Below are 25,518 nucleotides of genomic sequence, written 5' to 3' on the forward strand. Positions count from 1 at the left end.
GACTGCCTGTGTTAGAAAACAACAACAAAAATGTGGTCCTTCGCTTCCCCCCACTTAACTTGTAAGCATTGAGAAGAAGGAATAGAGGTTTGTTCCCATATCATCAAATATATAATTCCCAGGAATATTTGGGAGATGCTGGGCACCTGAGAAATCCTCAGAAACATTTGTATAATTAATTTCTTGGATATACTGAAAGGAAATCTTGGTCTCTTCAGATTCCAGGGAAAAAAGTACTGTGGAATGCACTGATACTAGCCATAAACTTTGCTCTTACTCCTACCTGCTAATCTTCATTGAAAGTTGAAGGAGAGAGCAGAAAATTTGAATATGTGAGCGTGGCAGAGACTAAAGTAGCTTATTTAGGTATTGATGAGAGTAGAGGACTGGTTACTTTTGAACAAGTGATTGATATGAGAATCACCCTGTGGAATAAGTCATATGTATGGAATTCAGAAGAATGATGTGGAACCCATGGTAGTGATAAGATTATTGGTGCTTATTCAGAGATCCATGACTGAAATTTCTAGCACCAGTGTGCAAGGTTTTAAAGACATCTGCCCCTCAGTGACCTCTGCTATACATACCAGACATTTGACAAGTAGGATTTCCAAAATATTGGGGGAATGATAAATGAATGCCTACTGTTTTAAAATTAACATAATTTAAATTTAATAACATTACTAACATTAATTTTTAAATTAACATTAAATTAAAATTTACTTTTGGGTGGGGAGGCAGTTGTATCATTCAATGAGTTTTAATTCATGTATAGATTCATTTAACTACCACAAAGATCAGGATACAGAACAGCTTCCTCACTCAAAAAATTATTTTCTGTTACCTTTTTATAGTCCATTGATCCCTAGTAATCATTGATCTCTTCTGTCACTATAGTTTTGTCTTTTCAAGAATATTATAAAGAGATACACAAATGCATAAATACAGCATGTAGCCTTTTGAGACTGGCTTCTTTCATTCAGCATAATAATGCCTTTGAGATTCATCTAATATTTTGCTTGTCTCAATAGCTTATTCCACTTTTGCTGAGTAGTATTCCTTGGTACAGCTGTACCACAGTTTGTTTATCCATTCACACAATGAAGGGTGTTTGGGTTGTTTCTGAGTTTTGATGATTATGAAAAATATATCTACTATAAACTTTCATGTACAGGATTTTGTGTGAACATAAATTCCATTTCTGTGGGATAAATACCTAGGAGTACCCAAATGATGGGTTATGTGATAAGTGTATGTTTTACTTTATCAGAAACAACCAAACTGTTTTCCACAGTGGCTGTGCTTGTTTGCATTCCTGCCAGTAATGCATGAGAGTATCACTTTGCCCACATCCTTGCCACCACTTGGTATTGTAACTATTTAAAAATTTTATTTGTATTTTATTTTAGCCATTGTAATAGGTGTGTGGTTGTATATTCATAGTGATTTTAATTATACATTTCTCCAAAGGCTAATGATATTGAACATTTTGTCATATGCTCAATTGTCTACCTTTAATTTTGCATAGGACATTTTATAAATACAAAAATATTTTAACGTCGAAAAGCAAATAACTGTGGCTTCATAAAGCCTCGCACATTGTCTTGATTATTTTATTGTTACTTCAGACAGCTGAAATTTTGTTGTACTTAGGCATTGGTCTACTGACAAGCCTTTGGGAGTCCTACAGCCCATGGCTTGTTGTTTTGTCACTGGCATCATTGTAATAATACATGGATGAGCTTAATCAATTCCCCTTACTGAAGGGTCCTACTAGATAAATCTTCATTTATAGGGTCACATGTAAACTTTCTGGCATGAAAGTTTGAGTTGAGATACTTAACAATTTTTATTCCCACTACCTTTTTAAGCTTTATCTTCTATCATTCCTCCTATTACTTTGCTTCAAGCAACCTGTTACTTTACTGTCCCCCATGGAATCCCAGTTTCATCCTTCATCTGGAATGCCCATCAAATGTATTCAAATCCTATTTTTTCTTCAAGCTGTTATTCGGTGTTTCACAAAATGTATTCCAAGGAACATCTGCATTGGAATAATCTGGAATTGTTAAATATACAGACTTCTGGGTCTTGCTCTAGACTTACTGAATTAGACTTTCTGGGGATAAATCCCAAGAATCTGCATTTTAACAAATGTTCCACATGTAACCCTTAGGCACAAGTGAGTATGAGAACCTCTGAATACAGATTTAGAATCTAGATGCTGAAGTTCTACTTTGGTGAAGCTATCATACGTGACTCCCAGTCCACTGTGATATCACCTTCCTCTGAGGGACTGTTGAACTCTCTTCTTATTTCAATTTGTCAGTAGCACTCATTTTGGCATTTCCCTATTATGTTATATTTATTTAAATGTTAAATATAATTTATAATCTACTGAAGTATAAGGATTCTTTTCATACCCTCTTTAACATGTAGCTTAATATAACATGGTATAATGCACTTAAAGTCTTAATATATTTATTGAATGAGCTAAAGAAAGTAAATAAAAAAGAATGCGAGACTGAAAGACACAAAGAAAAGGCAGGGAAAGGGAATGTACAAGCATGTGTACACATGTATATACATAAATTTCCTGTTTGTACAGTGATACCATATGAATGCTTTTTCCTCTTGCATTACTGATTCCTTGAACTTGTCTTTTTTCTGCTTTACTGGCCCCTTAAGAAAAGGTTCATTTGTAGAAACACAACAGGTAGAAAAAGATCATTATGTACAAGAAATAAAATAGTACATTCTTCTGTGAAAGGGCCCACACACCTTCCTTTACATCTAGGTACTTTAAATGTTAGGAACATGGTGAAATGTGGAGATACACTACACTTCACTTATAGATGTCTAAATTTGGACATACTATTTCCATCATTTCTGGTAATGCAGTTCTAAGATTCAAGGAGAACAATTGTTTCTAATCATTTTTTCAAAGGCATAGTTATTCTGTGAACAATGATGATGTCAAACTCTGGGAATCTTGCCTTTTTTTGAGATATTTTCTACTTGAAGAGCTATGCTGATTTAAGCCTTTGAACATCATATTGATGCTTTAAAATATCTTAAATATTTGTTATATGAAGGTGTGGCAGTGTCTCATTACTTTTATTGTGTGTTGGCTAGGCAAGTGTGATTTTCCCTGAAACATACCAAGTTAATTCTACTTGCTCCCCAGTGCTTTATTTATACCATAAAAATTTCATATACTATCCTCCATTCCTGCCAAAATTTTTCCCATTATTCAAGTCCCACAGCAATTTCCACCTCCTTCATGAAACTTACTGAAACCACTGAAGCTCGCAAGGGTTTCTCCCATCTATGAAACTCCTGGTATTCCCTATCTATAGCTCTAATTTGACACTTAACATATAGATTATCTAACACATACTGTTGTTTCATTGTTTAACTCTTTATTGTTTAGTTTCAATGGGTGAATATCTTGTTTTGAGAGCTAGCCATGTTTCACTGATGTTAAGGATTTAAAAAAATACTTTTCTAGCAGTGAAGAAATGAATGAATGAAGTTGGTAGTAGTAGCAATACATTGACCTTCATAGAGAAAACTGTTGCTTATCAATGTATTCATAATAATTTCCACTGAATAATGATTAAGGACGTGAGAGTGTGAATACAATATAATATTGTATACCAACTATACTTCAATAAAAGAGAAAGAAAATGTGATATATATACACATAATAGAATATTACTGAGTCTTAAACAAGAAGGAAACCATGCCATATGCAATAACAGGAGTGAACCTACCTACAGGACATTATGGTAAGTGAAACAATCCAGTTACAGGACAGATATTGATGATTCCACTTATTGAGGAATCTAAAATAGACACATAGAAGCAGAGAAGGGGAAAATGGAGAGTTGCTTTTCAATAGGTATAAAGTTTCAATTACACAAGATGATTAAATTCTAAAGATTTGCTCTATAACTGTCTACAGTAAACAATACTGTTATTATACACTTAAAACTTTAAGAACATAGATCTCATATTGTTACCACAATTTAAAAAATACATACTCAAAAATACATAATAAGAAAGCATTATAGAAGTGTGTTGAACTGTTAATTAATGATATTCGTATACACATATACATAATGCTTTATTCATATATATACATATATGCCTACACACATGCAAAACGTTATATAATACATATATTACTGCTACAGATTTTGTGTTGTTTTGGGGTCAGCTTCTGAAATTTTGTAATATTTTATAATTCATTTTCACATTCTAAGTAACTATTCACTTTTGTACCAAAAATTAGTTTACAGTGTAACTGGAAAGTCAGATATATAAACAAATAATTCAAAAGGTTTTTCAGGTCTTAAGACAGAAGTGTATACAAGGTGTAATGGAAGCACAGATGACAGAGAGTAGTCAGGAAAGGCTTCAACTTAGAAACAGTATTTCCTTAGAACCTTTATGGGGTAAGATGTTGGTGGGGGGAAGGGCTTTCCAATTATAAAGAGAAGATACCAATAAATGGAAACACATCCCGTGCTCATGTTTATTGTTTTCTGGCTGTTTTGTAATTTGTCTGTTTACTTTTATGTACGGGGATAGACAATAATCCAGTTTCATTCTCTTACATGTAGCTGTCCAGTTTTGCCAACACCAGCTGTTGAAGAGGCTGTCATTTCCCCATTGTATGTCCATGTCCATGGCTCCTTTATTGTATCTTAATTGACCATATATGCTTGGGTTTATATCTGGGCTCTCTATTCTGTTCCACTGGTCTATGGGTCTGTTCTTGTGCCAGTACCAAATTGTCTTGATTACTGTGTCTTTGTAGTAGAGCTTGAAGTTGGGGAGCGTAATGCCCCCAGCTTTATTCTTCCTCCTCAGAATTGCTTTGGCTATTCAGGGTCTTTTGTGGTTCTGTATGAATTTTAAAGCTATTTCTTCCAGTTTGTTGAAGAATGCTGTTGATATTTTGATAGGGATTGCATTGAATCTGTAGATTGCTTTAGGCAGGATGGCCATTTTGACAATATTAATTATTCTTAGCCAAGAGCATGGGATGAGTTTCCATGTCCTCTTTAATTTCTCTTAAGAGCATCTTGTAGTTTACAGGATATAGTTTTTTCACTTCCTTGATTAGGTATAGTCTTAGGTATTTTATTCTTTTTAATGTAATTTTAATGGAATTGTTTTCCTGATTTCTCTTTCTGCTAGTTCATCATTAGTGTATATGAATGCAGCAGATTTCTGTCTATTAATTTTGTATCCTGCAACTTTGCTGAATTCAGATATTAGATCTAGTAGTTTTGGAGTGGATTCTTTAGGGTTTTTTATGTACAATATCATGTTATCTACAAACAGGGACAGTTAAACTTCTTCCTTGCCAATCTGGATGCCTTTTATTTCTTTATGTTGTCTGATTGCTGTGGCAAGGACCTCCAGTACTATGTTGAATAACAGTGGGGAGAGTGGGCATCCTTGTCTTGTTCCTGATCTTAAAGGAAAGGCTTTCAGCTTCTTGCTGTTAAGTATGATGTTGGCTGTGGGTTTGTGATATACAGCCTTTATTATGTTGAGGTACTTGCCCTCTATACCCATTCTGTTGAGAGTTTTTATCATGAATGGATGTTGAATTTTTTCAAATACTTTTTTAGCATCTATGGAGATGATCATGTGGTTTTTGTCCTTGTTTTTGTTGATGTGGTGGGTGATGTTGATGGATTTTCTAATATTGTACCATCCTTGCATCCCTGGAGTAAATCCGACTTGTTCATGTTGGATGATCTTTTTGATGTATTTTTGAATTTGCTTTGCTAATATTTTGTTGAGTATTTTTGCATCTATGTTCATGAGGGATATTGGTCTGTAGTTTTTTTCTGTGGTATTTTTGCCTGTTTTTGATATTAGGGTGATGCTGGCCTCATAGAATGAATTTGGAAGTATTTCCTCCTCTCCTATTTTTGGAAAACTTTAAGGAGAATGGGTATTAGGTCTTCACTGAATGTTTGATAAAATTCAGCAGTGAAGCCATCTGGTGCAGAAACTTTGTTCTTAGGAAGTTTTTTGATTACTGGTTCAATTTCATTGCTAGTAATTTGTTCACATTTTCTGTTTCTTTCTGGGTCAGCCTTGGAATGTTGTATTTTTCTAGAAAGTTGTCTATTTCTTCTTGGTTATCCAGTTTGTTACCATATAATTTTTCATAGTATTCTCTCATAATTATTTGTATTTCTGTGGTGTCTATAGTAACTTTTACTTTCTCATTTCTGATTCTGTTTATGTGTGTAGACTCTCTTTTTTTCTTGATAAGTCTTGCTAGTGGTTTCTTCTGTTTATTTTCTCGAAGAACCAGCTCCTGCTTCCATTGATTCTTTCTATTGTATTATTCTTCTTGATTTTATTTATTTCTGCTCTAATCTTTATAATGTCTGTCCTTCTACTGACTGTGGGCCTTATTTGTTCTTCTTTTCTTAGTTTCATTAATTTTGAGTTTAGAGTGTTCATACGGGATTGTTCTTTCCTGAGGTAGGACTGTGTTGCAATATACTTCCCTCTTATGGCCTTTGCTATGTCCCACAGATTTTGTTTTGTTGAATTATTTTTTTTCATTTGTCTCCATATATTGCTTCATCTCAGTCATTGATCCATTGATTATTTAGGAGTATGTTGTTAAGCCTCCATGTGTTTCTTTGGGCTTTTTCATTTTCTTTGCACAATTTATTTCTAGTTTCATACCTTTGTGGTGTGAGAAGCTGGTTGGCACAATTTCAATCCTTGTGATTTTATGGAGGCTCTTTTTGTGACCTAGTCTATGATCTGTTCTTGAAAATGTTCCATGTGCACATGTTCTCAAGTGTATCCTACTGCTTTTGGCTGTAGAGCTCTGTAGATGTCTGTTAGGTCCATCTGTTCTAATGTGTTGTTGTTCAATGGCTCTGTCTCCTTACTTATTTTCTGTCTGGTTGACCTGTCCTTTGGAGTGAGTGGAGTGTTGAAGTCTCCTAGAATGAATGCATTGCATTCTATTTCCTCTTTTAATTCTGTTTGTATTTTTTTTTAACATATATAGGTGTTCCTGTGTTGGGTGCATATATATTTGTAATGGTTATATCCTCTTGTGGGATTGACCCCTTTATCATTATGTAGTGTCCTTCTTTGTTTCTTGTGACTTTCTTTGTTTTAAAGTCTATTTTTTTCTGATACAAATACTGCAACTCCTGCTTTTTTTCTCCCTATTAGTTGCATGAAATATCTTTTTCCATCCCTTCACTTATAGTCTGTGTATATCTTTGGGTTTGAGGTGAGTCTCTTGAAATCAGCATATAGATGGATCTTTTTTATCCATTCTATTACTCTGTGTCCTTTGATTGGTGCATTCAGTACATTTACATTTAGATTGATTATTGATAGATGTGTACTTATTGCCATTGCAGGCTTTAAGTTCATGATTACCAAAGGTTCAAGGGTTACTTCCTTACTGTCTAAGAGTCTAACTTAACTCACTTACTATGCTATTACAAACACAATCTAAAGATTCTTTATTCCCCCTCCTTTTCTTCCTCCTCCATTCTTTATATATTAGGTGTCATATTCTGTACTCTTTGTCTATCTGTTTTTATTACCTCTGGTGAGAGCTGTTTTACCTTAGGAACACTTCCATCTATAGCAGTCCCTCCAAAATACACTGTAGAGGTTGTGTGTTGGAGGTAAATTCTCTCAGCTTTTGCTTATATGGAATTTGTTTAATCCTTCCTTCAAATTTAAATGATAATCTTGCTGGTAAAGTATTCTTGGTTCTAGGCCCTTCTCCATTGCATTAAATATATCATGTCCTCCCTTCTGGCCTGTAAGGTATCTGTTAAGACATCTGATCATGTCCTGATGGGTTTATATTTGTATGTTATCTTTTTTCTCTCTGGCTGCTTTTAATAGTCTGTCTTTGTCCTTGGTCTTTGCCATTTTAATTACTATATGTCTTTGTGTTGTCATCTTTGGGTCCTTTGTTTTGGGAGATCTGTGCACCTCCATGGCCTGAGAGTCTATCTCCTTCCCCACATTGGGGAAGTTTTCACCAATTACCTCCTCAAAGACACTTTCTATCCCTTTTTCTCTTCTTCTGGTACCTCTATAATACAATATTGTTCCATTTGGATTGGTCCCACAGTTCTCTCAGTATTCTTCATTCCTAGAGATCCTTTTCTCTCTCTGTGCCTTAGCTTCTTTGTATTCCTCTTCTTGAATTTCTCTTTCATTTATCATCTCCTCCACCATATCCCATCTGCTTTTAATACCCTCCACTGTGTTCCTCAATGATTGGATCTCCATCCTAAATTTGTTCCTGAGTTCTTGAATATTTTTCCATACCTCCAGGAGCATCTGTATGATTTTTATTTTGATATCTCTTTCAGGAAGATTGATTATTTCAGCCTCACTCTTACCTTTTTCTGTTGTTGTTGAGATTTTGCTTTGAACCTGGTTTCTTTGATGTTTCATATTTGTATGTGATGCCCTCTAGTGCCCAGAAGCTCTACTCTCTGGAGCTGCTCAGCCCCTGGAGCAATGTCGGTGGGTGGTCATAGAGGAACTTCGCTGGTGCCTGGGGGAAAGGAAAGAGGTGTTTCCTCCTTCCCAGCTGCTATGCCTGTCTGTACTGCCAGAAGCAGTGGGCTGAATGCACAGGTGAAAGTCTCTATGCTTTGCGTTTGTAGCTGCTGTAGGCGAGGCTTCCCTCTGGCTGGCCTAACATCAGGGCAGGTTTTGCCCATTTGTGAGCCTGGTGTGGGCTGGCTGGAAGGAAAGTGCAGCAGGCTGTGTATCATGGTGGGGGGCCTTGGAACTGCATAAGCAGCCAAAGGGATGGAGTGCCTGAAGATAGTGAAATTTCCCAACCTGCTGGGCATAGTGCACCCAGAAAATTTTGTGTACCTGTCCTTTCTCCTGAGCAGTAAGGTCTGTACAATTCTTGCCCCTTTAGCAGCCCTCTTGCTTTTAGGAAGTCTCTTAAACTGCCTGCTCAGATCAGCTAGATATGGATCTCTGTTTTCCACAAATAGCTGGAATCAGACTCTCCATTTATTCCACCTGTCTTAGCTTTTCAAGCCTGCTGATCACCAGGGCCCCATGCAATGTAGGTTCTTGTTCCCAGAGCAGATCTCTAGGGCTAGGTGTTCAGCAGTCCCAGGCCTCCATCCCCTCCCCTCTCCATTTCTCTTCCTCCCACCAGTGAGCTGGAGTGGGGGAAGGGCTTGGTTCCTACCGGGTCATGACTTTGGTATATTACCCTGTTCCATTGGGTTTGTTCTTTTCTTCAGGTGTATGCAGTCTGGTGTAGCCTTCTTTCCTGTTGCTCTTTCAGGATTAGTTGTATTAATTATATTTTCTTATTATATGTGGTTTTAGGAGGAGGTTTCTGTCTCACCTCTCATGCCACCATCTTTAATCTTTAATATACTCTCTATCTTTCCATGCTGACTTATTTCACTTCGCATAATACCCTCTAGGTCCATCCATGTTGTCTCAAGTGGCAATATTTCATTCTTTTTATGGCTGAGCAATATTCCACTACCACATCTTCATTATCCATTATGTACCACATTTTCTTTATCCATTCATTTAATGATGGACAGTTAAGTTGCTTCCATATCTTGGTTATTGTAAATAGTGCTGCAATAAACATAGGGGTGCATATATCTTTTCAAATTAGTGATTTTGTTTCCTTTGGGAAAATTCTCATATATGCAGTTACTGGTACACCACATTTTCTTTACCCATTCATCTGCTGATGGACATGATGTTGTTTTTGCATCCTGGCTATTGTGAATAATATTATAATGACCATGGGAGTGAAGATATCTCTTTGAGATCCTGATTTGTGTACTTTTGGATATATACCCATAAGTAGGATTGGTATCATATGGTAGTTATATTTTTAATTTTTTGAGGAACCGCTATTGTTTTTCCCGTGGTAGCTACACCATTTTACTAACCCACCAACAATGTACAGGCTTCAAATTTTTCCACATTCTTGCCAACACTTGGCAACACTCTTTTTTTTATGTTTTTGATTTTTTAATGATACCCATCCTAATAGGTGTGAAGTGACATTTTACTGTGATTCTGATTTACATTTCCCTGATGATTAGTGATGTCAAGCATCTTTTCATATACCCATTGGCCTTTTGTGTGTCTACTTTGGAGAAATATCTAAAGTCTTTTCCCCATATTAAAATTGAGTTATTTGTGTTTTTGCCATAGCACTATGGAAATTCTTTAAGTGTTTTGACTATTATCCCCTTATAAAATAAGTGTGGTTGCAAATGCTTTCTTCCATTCTGTAGGTTGATTTTCACTCTATTGATTGTTTCCATTGCTGTGCAGGAGCCATTTAACTTGAAGTCATCCCACTTGTCAATCTTTGCCTTTGGTGCTTATGCTTTTGGTGTCATGTCTTGAGAAAGTGTTGCCTAAAAGAATGTCACAAGATTTTCCCTGTATTTTTTATGAACAGTTTTAATGTTTCAAGTCTTACACTTAAACCCTTCATTCATTTTGAGTTGATTTTTATGTATTGTATAATATAAGGGCCCAATTTCATTTTTGTCCCTGTCAATATCCAGTTTTTCCAGCACCATTTATTGAAGCACCATTTATCCTTTCCCTAATGTATATTCTTGGCCCCCTTATTAAAGATCAGTTGGTTGCATATGCATGAGTTTATTTCTGGGCTCTCTATTCTGTTGCATTTGTTTACATGTCTGCTTTATGCCAGTGCCATACTCTTTTAATTACCATAGTTTTGTAATATGTTTTGAAATCATGATGTGTGATGCTATCATCGTTGTTCTCCCTTATCAAGATTTCTTTGACTGTTTGGGATCGTTTGTGGTTGCATATAAATTTTTGGATTACTTTTCTATTTCTGTATGAAATGCCATTGAAATTTTGACATGGCTTGCATTGAATCTATAGATTGACTTAGACACATTTTAACAATATTAAGAGTTCTGTGAACATGGGGTAACTTCAGCTTGTTTCTTGGCTGCTTTTATTATAGCTTTTTCATATCAATAATTTTATAGTATATTTTGCTACAGAGCATATACTGTAAAATTCTTAATGGCTGAAATTATGTTTTATTCCTCTTATGCTCAGACCCTAGCATAATACTATGCCCATAATAAACACCCAGTAACTATTTTGAATGAATGAATGAATGCATCACATTCCACTGTAGTCAGTTTAATTTAAAGTGTTTATAACACTTTTTCTGAAAGAAATAGGTATTCTTTTGAATGGTTGTCATTTTCTGTTGGAAGCAAGTAGAGATTAGATCTTTTCACTCTGCTCAGATGCTTCATGGCTTCTAAATGTAACTAATACACTTATTCTCTTTTCACTTATGCATTTAAAACTTGCCATATCTTATTGATACATTCTAGCTTAAGCATTAGGCACATTCTATTGAAAGAACAATGAAATAAAAGCAAACTTCATCAACTACATTATAACTTTAGCCAAGAATGAATGAATGTGTGCACCTATATGTCCACCTCTTCTTTCTCAGCTCTCATTTATTTAATTACATTTGAAATCACTGTGCCTCATACACATCATTCTTGGAAAAGCAAATCCTCAGCAGATAGATAATAATATAAATCATGTTAAGTCTATCAGATGCAAAAGTATTTCTAACAACTTTCCACTTTTATGACTAATTCTGGAAACTTTGATTTTTTTCCTTTTATACATCTGGAAACTGAGGCAAAGAAAGGTGAATGACTTAGTTTCCTATAATCCAACACAGTGATTCTCAAACTATGGTCTTTGGTCTAGTGGCATCATCTGGAAAATTATTAGAAATGCCAATTCTCAACCATACATCATATCAACTGAATCAGAAACTCTGGAATGGTAAGGGAGTGGTAGCAATATGTATCTTTACAAGCACTCCAGGTGTTTCTGATGCATGCTAAATTTTGAGAAGCACAATGCTAGCAGAACTGGAGCTTAAAGGACTTAGGCATGCCTTTGTCTGTCCTACCTCTCTCTCATTCTTAATGAGACAGTTAATTGTATGATACATGTTCTGTAGGACCACTTCTTAGTGGTATTCTGTCATTATGTAGAACTGAAGATCAAGGGGTATCTTTTTATGCCTCACTTCATGGAGAGTAGGAAGTTTAGCATTATAGCAGATTGCAGATCTACAGAAACTCTCCCAAAACAGATAAAGTTTTTAAAAATACCATTTAAACTACATGGTGAATTGGCCCAGAAGTAGAGAACATCTTTGCAAGTGAAAAATGATAAAATGCCCCAAATATAGAGCAGTAAGACATATGAAAGTGAGTCACTGTGTTAGCATTTGCCTGAGGTTATCTGATGATCTTTGGTGACCTTTAGCCTAGGTTCTAATGGGCCATTCAGTTTTGGGATAAGGACATAAAGCCTGAGACCTGAGAAGGGTGGGAGGCCAGATTGGAGATCCATAAATAAAGACTGATTTTTGAAATGGTGAAGCCAAAATTTTCAAAAGGTAGCAAGCTTATAGGATGAACTAGGTAAAAGAAATCCCTGTAGGTGGAGGATTAGAAATGATTGCCTATCTGAGCCATAGCTCTTACTGGAATGTGAAAAAATTCTCAACAGAGATTTCCTAACCAGAAGCCCAAACTCAAAAAAGTTTGAGACTAGATTTCACACTGATTTCATGGCCAAAAAAAAAAAAAAAAAAAAAGCCCAGCCAAAATTATAAAGATATCCCATCCCACACTTCTAGTCCTTTCTGAATACCTGAAAGATGTGATGCAAATCATCCATAATAATTTACTAAGCAGAAAAGCAAACTACAGGGGCATACCCTCCAAGACAAAAGAAATGATCAGATACAGAATTAAAAGTAAGTTTGTTTAAAATAGCAGCAGACTCACCGACTCCAAGAAGGGACTAGCTGTTACCAAAGGGGAGGCATTGGGGAAGGGTGGGTAGGGAGGGAGGGAGAAGGGGAGGGTGGAGTATCATGATTGGTGCACATGGTGTGTGTGGAGTCACGGGGAAGACAGTGTAGCTCAGAGAAGACAAAAAAGAACTCTGCAGCATCTTACTACACTGATGGGCAGTGACTGCAATGGGGTATGAGGGTGACATGGTAATATGGGTGAATGTACTAACCACATTGTTTTTTCATGTGAAACCTTCATAAGAGTGTTTATCAATAATACCTTAATAAAAAAATAAAATAAATGTAAGTTTGTTTAATACAGTTAAACAAAAGAAGACCTTTAAGATATGATGTAGGTACATGAGACCATCAGATGTGATCTGGCACATTTGAAAAGGAACTAAATAGAATATCTACAAGTGAAAAATATAGACCTTGAAACTAGAAAGACAGCAGATTAAATAGATAAGATGTAGGTGAACAGAGAATTAGGAAACGGAAATAAAATATACAGAATTTAACAGTATACAAAGAGACAGAAAATATGATATGATAAGAAATATACAGAAGAGAGTGAAAAGTTCTACCGTAGTCTAACGGGAGTTCCAGGGGGAAGAAATGAGGGAGAGGCAATATTTGAAAAGACAGTGGCTGAGAATTTCCTAGAATTAGTGAGCAGTAAACCAATTTAGGAAGCTCAACAAATTCCAGACTCAGACACATTGTAGTGAAGTCTGAGGCACTATAATCAAAGAAAAACTCAAAATCAGCCAGGCAGAAAAGACAGATTATACTTAGAAGAATGAAAATTAAACTCAATAAAAAGACAGGTGATGGACAGCAGCAGCGGAAGCTGGAAGATACTGGAATAGTACCTTAAGTAGTCAATGACAGTGGTCAGCAATCATTTTCTGTAAAGGGCAAATTAATAATTATTTCAGGCTTTGCAAGATATAAACAGTCTGTCACATGCTCCTCATTTTTTTTTTTTTGGTATCATTAATCTACAATTACATGAAGAACATTATGTTTACTAGGCTCCCCCCTTCACCAACTCCCGCCCACATACCCCTTCACAGTCAATGTCCATCAGCATAGTAAGATGCTGTAAAATCACTCCTTGTCTTCTCTGTGTTGCACGACCCTCCCCGTGCCCCCCCCACACTATACATGCTATCTGTAATGCCCCCCTTTTTTTTACCTGCCCTTATCCCTCCCTTCCCAGCCATCCTCCCCAGTCAGTCCCTTTCCCATTGGTAACAGTTAGTCCATTCTTGGGATCTGTGAGTCTGCTGCTGCTTTGTTCCTTCAGTTTTTCTTTGTTCTTATACTCCACATATGAGTAAAATCATTTGGTACTTGTCTTTCTCTGCCTGGCTTACTTCACTGAGTATAATACCCTCTACATCCATCCATGTTGTTGCGAATGGTAGGATTTGTTTTTTTCTTATGGCTGAGTAATATTCCATTGTGTATATGTGCCACATCTTCTTTATCCATTCATCTACTGATGGACATTTAGGTTGCTTCCATATCTTGGCCATTGTAAATAGTGCAGCGATAATCATAGGGGTACATCTGTCTTTTTCAAACTGGAGTGCTGCATTCTTAGGGTAAATTCCTGGGTCAAATGGTATTTCTATTTTGAGCATTCTGCGGAACGTCCATAATGCTTTCCATAATGGTTGAACTAATTACATTCCCACCAGCAGTGTAGGAGGGGTACCCCTTTCTGCACAACCTCGCCAACATTTGTTGTTGTTTGTCTTTTCGATGATGGCGATCCTTACTGGTGTGAGGTGATATCTCATTGTGGTTTTAATTTCCATTTCTCTGATGACAAGCAATGTGGAGCATCTTTTCATGTATCTGTTGGCCATCTGAATTTCTTCTTTGGAGAACTGTCTGTTCAGCTCCTCTGCCCTTTTTTTTTTCTTTTAATTTTTATATTTTGGTATCATTAATCTACAATTACATGAAGAACATTATGGTTACTAGGCTCCCCCCTTCACCAAGTCCCCCCAACATACCCCTTCACAGTCACTGTCCATCAGCATAGTAAGATGCTGTAAAATCACTACATGTCTGCTCTGTGTTGCACAGCCCTCCCCATGCCCCCCACACACTATACATGCTAATCGTAATGCCCCCTTTCTTTTTCCCCACTCTTGTCCCTCCCTTTGGATTATTTGCTTTTTGTTTGTTGAGGTGCATGAGCTCTTTATATATTTTGGATATCAAGCCTTTATCAGATCTGTCATTTATGAATATATTCTCCCATACTGTAGAGTAACTTTTTGTTCTATTGATGGTGTCCTTTGCTGTACACAAGCTTTGCAGCTTGATATAGTCCCACTTGTTCATTTTTGCTTTTGTTTCCCTTGCCCAGGGAGCTATGTTCATGAAGAAGTTGCTCATGTTTATGTCCAAGAGATTTTTGCCTATGTTTTTTTCTAAGAGTTTTATGGTTTCATGACTTACATTCAGGTCTTTGATCCATTTCAAATTTACTTTTGTGTATGGGGTTAGACAGTGATCCAGTTTCATTCTCTTACAGGTAACTGTTCATTTTTGCCAGTACCATCTCTTGAAGAGACTGTCATTTCCCCATTTGTAAGTCCATGGCTCCTTTATTGTATATTAGTTGGCCATATATGTTTGGGTTAATGTTTGGAGTCTCTATTCTGTTCCACTGGTCTGTGGCTCTGTTCTTGTGCCAGTACCAAATTGTCTTGATTACTGTGGCTTTGTAGTAGAGCTTGAAGTTGGGGAGCGAGATCCCCCCCACTGTATTCTTCCTTCTCAGGATTGCATTGGCTATTCGGGGTCTTTGGCCTTACCATATGAATTTTTGAACTATTTGTTCCAGTTCATTGAAGAATGCTGTTGGTAATTTGATAGAGATTGCATCAACTCTGTATATTGCTTTGGGTAGGATGGCCATTTTGACAATATTAATTCTTCCTAGCCATGAGCATGGGATGAGTTTCCATTTGTTAGAGTCCTCTTTAATTTCTCTTAAGAGTGTCTTGTAGTTTTCAGGGTATAGGTCTTTCACTTCCTTGGTTAGGTTTATTCCTAGGCATTTTATTCTCTTTGATGCAATTGTGAATGGAATTGTTCTCCTGATTTCTCTTTCTATGAGTTCATCGTTAGTGTATAGGAAAACTACAGATTTCTGTGTGTTAATTTTGTATCCTGCAACTTTGCTGAAATCCGATATGAGTTCTAGTAGTTTTGCAGTGGAGTCTTTAGGGATTTTTATGTACAATATCATGTCATCTGCAAATAGTGACAGTTTAGCTTCTTCTTTACCAATCTGGATTCCTTGTATTTCTTTGTTTTGTCTAATTGCCGTGGCTAGGACCTCCAGTACTATGTTGAATAACAGTGGGGAATGTGGGAATTCCTGTCTTGTTCCCGATCTCAGAGGAAAAGCTCAGCCTCTCACTGTTCAGTATGATGTTAACTGTGGGTTTATCATATATGGCCTTTATTATGTTGAGGTACTTGCCCTCTATGACCATTTTGTTGAGAGTTTTTATCATGAATGGATGATGAATTTTGTCAAATGCTTTTTCAGCATCTATGGAGATTATCATTTCATTTTTGTCCTTTCTGTTTATGAGGTGGACGATGTTGATGGATTTTTAAATGTTGTACCATCCTTGCATCCCTGGGATGAATCCCACTTGGTCATGGTGTATGATCCTCTTGATGTATTTTTTGAATTCGGTTTGCTAATATTTTCTTGAGTATTTTTGCATCTACGTTCTTCAGGGATATCGGTCTTTAGTTTTCTTTTTTGGCGGGTTCTTTCCCTGGCTTTGGTATTAGGGTGATGTTGGCTTCCTAGAATGAATTTGGGAGAATTCCCTCCTCTTCTGTTATTTGTAAAACTTTAAGGAGAATGGGTATTATGTCTGATAAAATTCCGAGGTAAATCCATCTGGCCCATGGGTTTTGTTCCTGGGTAGTTGTTTTTTTTTTTTTTTTTTTTTTTTTTGAGAGGGCATCTCTCATATTTATTGATCAAATGGTTGTTAACAACAATAAAATTCAGCATAGGGGGGTCAACGCTCAATGTACAATCATTAATCCATCTGAAGCCTAATTCTCGTCAGTCTCCAATCTTCTGAAGCATAACGAACAAGTTCTTACATGGTGAACGAATTCTTACATAGTGAATAAATTCTTACATGGTGAACAGTACAAGGGCATTCATCACAGAAACTTTCGATTTTGATCATGCATTATGACCTATAAACAATCAGGTCAAATATGAATATTCGTTTGATTTTTTTTTTTTTGAGAGGGCATCTCTCATATTTATTGATCAAATGGTTGTTAAGAACAATAAAATTCAGTATAGGGGGGTCAACGCTCAATGTACAATCATTAATCCATCTCAAGCCTAATTCTCGTCGGTCTCCAATCTTCTGAAGCATAACAAACAAGTTCTTACATGGTGAACGAATTCTTACATAGTGAATAAATTCTTACATGGTGAACAGTACAAGGGCATTCATCACAGAAACTTTCGGTTTTGATCATGCATTATGACCTATAAACAATCAGGTCAAATATGAATATTCGTTTGATTTTTGTGCTTGATTTATATGTTGATCCCACATTTCTCCTATTATTATTATTATTTTTATTTTTAATAAAATGCTGAAGTGGTAGGTAGATGCAAGATAAAGGTAGAAAACATAGTTTAGTGCTGTAAGAAGGCAAATGTAGATGATCAGATGATCAGGTGTGTGCCTATGGACTAAGTATTAATCCAGGCTAGACAAGGGCAGCAAGACATCCACGGATGCAGAAGATTTCTCTCAAAGCAGGGGGGGTGAGGTTCTGAGCCTCACCTCTGTTGATCCCCAAATTCTCACCTGATGGCCCCCCTGCGACTGTGCCTGTCTTAGGTTGTTCCTCCTTTGAGGAATCTTACCCGTCTCTGGCTAACCAGTCATCTTCCGGGGCCATACAGGGAAATGTAAAGTTGGTAAGTGAGAGAGAAGCCATATTGTTTGCAAAGGTTAGCTTTTTACTTCTTTGCAGACTGGGTAGTTTTTTGATTACTGATTCAATTTCCTTGCTGGTAATTGGTCTGTTTAGATTTTCTGTTTCTTTCTGGGTCAGTCTTGGAAGGTTGTATTTTTCTAGGAAGTTGTCCATTTCTCCTAGGTTTTCCAGCTTGTTAGCATATAGGTATTCATACTATTCTCTAATAATTCTTTGTATTTCTGTGGGGTCTGTCATGATTTTTCTTTCTTGTTTCTGATTCTGTTGATGTGTGTTGATTCTCTTTTTGTCTTAATTAGTCTGGCTACAGGCTTATCTATTTTGTTTATTTTCTCAAAGAACCAGCTCTTGGTTTCATTGATTTTTTTTCTTGTTTTATTCTTCTCAATTTTATTTATTTCTTCTCTGATCTTTATTATGTCCCTCCGTCTGCTGACCTTAGGCCTCATTTGTTCTTCTTTTTCCAGTTTGATAATTGTGACATTAGACTAGTCATTTGGGATTGTTTTTCCGTCTTTAAATAAGACTGGATTGCTATATAGTTTCCTCTTAAGACTGCTTTTGCTGCGTCCCACAGAAGTTGGGGCTTTGTGTTGTTGTTGTCATTTGTTTCCATATATTGCTGGATCTCCATTTTAATTTGTTCGTTGATCCATTTATTATTTAGGAACATATTTTTAAGCCTCCATGTATTTGTGAGCCTTTTTGCTTTCTTTGTACAATTTATTTCTAGTTTTATACCTTTGTGGTCTGATAAGTTGGTTGGTAGGATTTCAATCTTTTGGAATTTACTGAGGCTGTTTTTGTGGCCTAGTATGTGGTCTATTCTGGAGAATGTTCCATGTGCATTTGAGAAGAATGTGTATTCTATTGCTTTTGGATGTTGAGTTCTATAGATATCTATTAGGTCCATCTTTTCTAGTGTGTTGTTCAGTGCCTCTGTGTCCTTACTTATTTTCTGTCTGGTGGATCTGTCGTTTGGTGTGAGTGGTGTGTTAAAGTCTCCCAAAATGAATGCATTGCATTTTATTTTCCCCTTTAATTCTGTTACTATTTGTTTCACATTTATTGGTGCTCCTGTATTGGGTGCATATATGTTTATAATGGTTATATCTCTTATTGGACTGAGCCCTTTATCATTATGTAATGTCATTCTTTATCTCTTTTGACTTTCTTTATTTTGACGTCTATTTTGTCTGATACTAGTATTGCAACACCTGCTTTTTCTCCCTGTTTGCGTGAAATATCTTTTTCCATCCCTTGGCTTTTATTTTGTGACATGGTCTTCATTTTTGTTGTTAGTGGTAGTGTTTCACAATGCTTTCAAATGCGAAAAAGCAGTCTTAGCTCAAGGGCCGTACAGCAACTGATCCCTCTTCTGTTAGATAACTGCCAAATTAAAATTTATATCCACAAAAACCAATTAGCATAATAAAGATATTAGGCATAGAACAGAGAAAATTTATGAGTAATAAATCCTTACTAAAAACAACCTTTCAAATGATGTACCTTACAAAACCGAAAAAATGATCCCATTTGGAAAATTTGAGTTATAAGTATGGAATGTTAAAACATGTGGGTAAATCTAAACATTGGGTGTATAAGACAATAATGATGTCTAATTTATGACAACATTATCTCCAATACACCCTCCGCCTCCCATCATGGTGTATTCACTTGACATACTACTATGGAGATTCGTGGTTCCTCATCCACTGCTTGTAAAGTCAATTATGTATGGAATTATTCTTCTCATGCTTGGTTTTCATTGCAGTTCAGTGGCCTATTCAAATAGTGTGTTTCATTCCATGCATGACAGAAAAGAAAGATTATTTACATTAGAGAAGAAGTTCTTAGACCTAGGAGAATAGAAAGGGCAGAGCAACACTCTCCTTTTACCCTTTCATTCCCCATGTTTCAGTGGAGCTGCAGAAAGCTAACCATGGAAGATAATGTCTGGTGTTTTTTGTAGCACAGAAAACTGCTTCTGGCTTGAGGTATTTGATTAACTTCTCTAATGGAAGCTGTGGAGATACTTTCTGGTAGGTGGAATTTCCTGACAAATTCTTACATGGAGCATAAAGAGCCACATTAGCATGGGTCCGAATTACTGAGTTTCTTCCAGGGTTACTCCCAGCCCAGTGCACACCAGCAGTCTCCCAGTCTGTACCCCATAGGTCCCCAGGCACCATACCTGTGCACCTCTTGGCAGAATTCACATGTGTACTCCCTGGGTCCATACCCCTTGGGCTCTTGGTGCCTCCTGGCCTGGGACATACTAGGATACACTAGGTCTACACCTCTTGGACCCCTGACCACTCCACCACAGTGCCCCACAGCCCAGTGAACAGACACTCCATGGGTCCATGCCCCTTGGACCCCTCGCTGCCCCACCAGGGTGCTCCTCAGCCAAGCACACACCAGGACACTCCAGGGCTGCACTCTCTTGGCCTCCAGCCAACCAGGCAAAGCCACTAGCAACACACAATCTACCCATGGGCATTCCGACACAAGGCCACTCCTTCAAGACTGGGTCAGGTAGTTGTTTCACCTATTTCAAATAAACATACTCAGAACGTCAAACAAAAGAGTTAACAATGGAATATCCTCCAAACAAAAGAACAAGACAAAACTTCACAAAAAGAAATAAATGAAACAGAGTTAAGCAATCTACTTGGTAGAGTTCAAGGAATTAGTTATAAAGATACTCACTAGATGTGAGGAAAGAGTGGATGAACTCAGTGAGTACTTCATTAGAGAAAGAAAATGTTTTAAAAAGAAACAATAAGAGTTGAAGAATGCAATAAATGTAATGAAAAGTACACTAGAGGGAATCAACAGCAGATTAGAGAATGCAGAAGAATAGATTATCAATCTGGAATACTGCATAATGGAAAATGCTCAAGCTGAACAGCAAAAAGCAAAAAGGACTTAAAAAAGAGGAAAGGTTAAGGGGCCTTGAGGACAACATTCACATTATTAGAGTCCCAGAAGGAGACAAAAGAGATGAAGGGATGAAAAACTTATATGAAGAAATAATATCCGAAAACTTCCCTAACCCGGTGAAGAAAGTAGGCATCCAGATCCAGGAATTACACAGAACCTCAAGCAATATGAACCCAAAGAGGTCCACACCATGATACATGATAATCAAAATATCAAAGATTAAAGGTGAAGAGAAAATTTGAAAGGCAGCAATAGCAAAGCAACAAGTTACATACAAGTTATGTAAGGCTATCAGCTGTTCTTTCAGCAGAAACTCTACTGGCCGAAGGGAGCAATATGATACATTCAACGTGCTGAAAGGAAAATACCTCCAACCAAGAATACTCTCCTGCAAGGTTATTATTAAGATTTTAAGAAGAGATAAAGAATTTCCCAAACAAACATAAATTAAATTTGTTCATCACCACTAAACAGGCCTTAAAAGAAATACTAAAGGAACTTATTTAAGATGAAAAGAAAAGGCCACAACCAGAAGCAAGAAAATTGTGAAAGGAAAAAATTTTCCCTGGTAAAAAGCAAACATATAGTAAAGGTAGTAAAACAATTATTTAAAAGCTACTATGAAGGTTAAAAGGACAAAGTAGTAAAATCAATTATTTCTATAAAATTAAGGGAATCTCTAAATACAAAGCTATAAAATAAGACATATAAAAAATGTGGTGGAGATAAGTAAATGCAGTGGTGTTAGAATGGTTTGCACTTTAGCAATTATCAGTTTAACACACTGCTATATATGTGGAGTATCATATATGAAACTCATGGTAACATAAACAAAATCTTGTAATAGATATTCAAAAAATAAAGAGAAAGGAATCCAAATATAACACTAAAGAAATTCAGCCCACCCAAAGGGAGAGAGTAAGACAAGAATCAGAGAACAACACAACCACTAGAAAACATTTAACAAAATGACAATAAATGCACTCATCAACAATTACTCTAAATGTAAATGTACTAAGTGCTCCAATCAAAAGACATAGGGTAACTGAGTGAATAAAAAAAAACAAGACCCATCTATATGCTGCCTACAAAAGACTCACTTCGGACCTAAAGATACACACATACTGAAAGTGAAGGGATGGAAAAACATTCCACACAAGTGGAAATTTTTTTAAAAATGCTGGGGCAGCAGTACTTATATCAGACAAAATAAACATATATCGTACAGATACCATAAGAAGAGACAAAGAAGGATATTAAATAATGACAAAGGGAGCTTTTTGATTATGAATTCAATTTCATTACTAGTTTGTTTATATTTTATAACAATTGTAAATATCTGTGCATCCAACAGAGGAGCACCTAAATATATAAAGCAAACATGAACAAACTTTAATGGAGTAAATGACAGTAATAAAATAATAGTAGGGGACTTTAACACTGCCCCCCTTATGTTAATGGATAGGTCATCCACACAAAAAAATTAATCAGGAAAAAGTGACTTTGAATGAAACTTTAAACCAGATGGACATAAGATGTATGTACAGAACATTACATCCCCAAACAGCAGAGGACATGTTCTTTTAAAGTACATGGAACACTTTCCACAATAGATCACATGTTAGGCCACAAAACAAGTCTCAATAAATTTATAATGACTGAAATCATACCAAGGATCTTTTCCAACCACAATAGAATGAAACTTGAAATCACAAGAAAAGAATTGAAAAAACACACATGAAGGCTAAACAACATGCTACTAAACAACCAGTAAGTCAATGAAGACATCAAAGGGGAAATAAAAAAATACCTGGAGACTAATGAAAATGAATACAATAATTCAAAATCTTTGGGACATAGCAAAAACAGTTCTAAGAGTGAAGTATATAGCAAAACAGGCCTACATCAAGAAATAAGAAAAATCTCAAATAAACAAAAAAAACCCAGACCTAAAGGAAATAGGAGAAGAACAAAGCCCAAAGTTAGTAGAAGGAAGGAATAAGGAAGATCAAAGTGGAAATTAATGAAACATAGACTTAAAAGAATACAAAAATCAATGAAATTAACAGCTTGTTCTTTTAAAATATAAAATCAATAAGCCTTTAGTTAGGCTCATCAAGAACAAAAGAGAAATAAAATAAATAAAATCAGAAATGAAAAAGAAGTTATATCTGATACCACAGAAATAGAAAGGACTGTAAGAGATTACTATGAAAATATTATATGCCAATAAATTGGGCAACCTGGAAGAAATAAATAAATTCCTAGAAACACACAATCTTCTAAGAATGAACCCAGAAGAAATAGAAAATCTGAACAGACCAATGACTAGTAATGAAATTGAACTAGTAATCAAAAAACTCCCAACAAGCAAAATATCAGGACCAGATAGCTTCACAGGTAAATTCTACCAAACATTTAAAGGAGATTTCATAGCTATTCTTTTCAAACTATTCCCAAAAATTGAAGAGGAAAGAATGCTTCTAAATTCATTCTATGAAGCCAGCATTACCTTGATACCAAAACCAAAGACACTACAAAAACAGAAAATTACAGACCAATATCCCTGATGAGCATAGATGCAAAAATCTTCAACAAAGTTTTAGCAAACCAAATTCAGGAATACATTTAGAGGATCATTCACCAAAGGATTTATTTCAGGAATGCAAGGATTGTTCAACATTTGCAAATAGCTCAGTGATATACACCTCATTAACCAAAGGAAGGATAAAGACCATATGATCATGTCAATGGATGTGAAAAATAATTTCACAGTATTCAACATCCATTCATCATAAAAACACTCAACAAAGTGGGTACAAAGAGAACGTACCTCAACACAATAAAAATCATATATGACAAACCTACAGCTGAAATTATAGTTAATGGTGAAGAGCTGAAAGCTTTTCCTCTAAGATCAGGGACAAGATAAGGATGCCCAGTCTCACCATTTTTATTCAACATAGTACTGGAATTCCTACGCACAGCAATTAAACATGAAAAATAAGTAAAACGTGTACAAATTGGTAAGGAAGAAGTAAACAGGTCTCTGGTTGCCCATGACACTATGCTATATGTTGAAAACCCTAAAGATTCCACCAAAAAATTATTAGACTTAATAAATGAATTCTGTAAAGTTGCAGGATACAAAATCAATGTACATAAATTTGTGTTTCTATATACTAATAACAAAATTGAAAGTGAAATTAAGAATACAATCCCATTTACAATTACATAGAAAAGTATAAATACTTAGGAATACATTTAACCAAGGAAGTGAAAGACCTGTACTCTGAAAACTATAAGACATTGATGGAAGAATTTGAAGATGGATTGGAGGAATTAATATTGTTAAAATGTTCATACTATCCAAAGAAATGTACAGATTCAATGCAATCCCTATCAAAATACCAATGACATTTTTCAAAGAACTAGAGCAAATAATCCTAAAAATTATATGGAACTAGAAAATACCCTGAATAGCCAAAACAATCTTGAGAAAGAAGAACAAACCTTGATGTGTCACCCTCCCTGATTTCAAACTGTACTACAAAGCTACAGTAAACAATACAGTATTTTACTGGCACAAAAATGGACACATGGAACAATGCAACACAGTAGAGAGCCCAGAAATAAATCCACACTTACATGGTCAATTAACATGACAAAGGAGGCAAGAATATACATGGGGGATAGTCTCTTCAATTAATAGTGCTAGGAAGACTGGACAGTTATATGCAAAAGAATGAAATTGTCTTATACCAGACACAAAAATAAACACTGAATAGATTAAAGACCTAAATATAAGACTTGAAAACATAAAACTCCTAAAAGGAAATACAGGCAGTAAACTCTTGAACACTGGCATTAGCAAATTGTTTCTGGATGTGCCTCCCCAGTCTAGGGAAACAAAAGCAAAAATAAGGAAGTGGGACTGCATTGAATTAAAAAGCTGCTACAGTGCTTGCTTCAGCAGCACATATGCTAAAATTGGAATGATGCAGTGAAGACTAGAATGGCCCCTGCAGAAGGATGACACACAAATTTGTGAAGCATTCCACGTTAAAAAAAAAAAAACTTCTGTATAGCAAGGGAAACCATCATCAAAATGAAAAGGCAACCTACTGAATGGGAGAATATATTTACAAATGATATTTCCAATAAGGGTTAATATCCAAAAAATATAAAGAACTCAAAAAAATTGAGACCAAAAAAACAAATAATCTGACTGAAAAATGTGCAGGAAGCAATCTTAAGTGTCTATTGATAGGTGAATGGATAAAGAAGAGTGGTACATGTATTAATGGAATATTACTCTTCCATTAAAAAGAATGCAATCTATTGTAACAACATATATAGACTGAGAGGATATTATGCTAAGTGAAATAAGTCACACAAAGGACAAATATCATGATTTCACTAACATGTGGAATCTAAAAAATAAAATAGAGTCAAACATGGAGAGAACAGATGTGGTTGCAATCAGAATGGAGGGATAAAGATATTTTCAATTATAAAGTAGATAAGTCATGGAGGTAAGGTATGGAGCATGAGAAATATGTTCAGTGGTATTGTAATGTCTGGATGGTGACTGCCCTTGTCATGCTGAGCAT

The 25,518-nt window shown here is 35.9% G+C and overlaps 1 protein-coding gene and 1 non-coding gene across 15 annotated transcripts in view; both read left to right on the forward strand.

Moving 5' to 3' along the window:
- EDA (ectodysplasin A) overlaps positions 1–25,518 on the forward strand; it is a 629,675-nt gene that overhangs the window by 331,475 nt on the left and 272,682 nt on the right. The gene's annotated exons all lie outside the window — the stretch shown is intronic.
- LOC118969240 (U6 spliceosomal RNA) lies at positions 24,866–24,972 on the forward strand. Its single transcript, XR_005057186.1, has one exon. It is a non-coding gene; the product is annotated as a U6 spliceosomal RNA (small nuclear RNA).

The sequence above is a fragment of the Manis javanica genome, chromosome X, assembly GCF_040802235.1.
Source record: "Manis javanica isolate MJ-LG chromosome X, MJ_LKY, whole genome shotgun sequence".
NCBI lineage: Eukaryota > Metazoa > Chordata > Mammalia > Pholidota > Manidae > Manis > Manis javanica.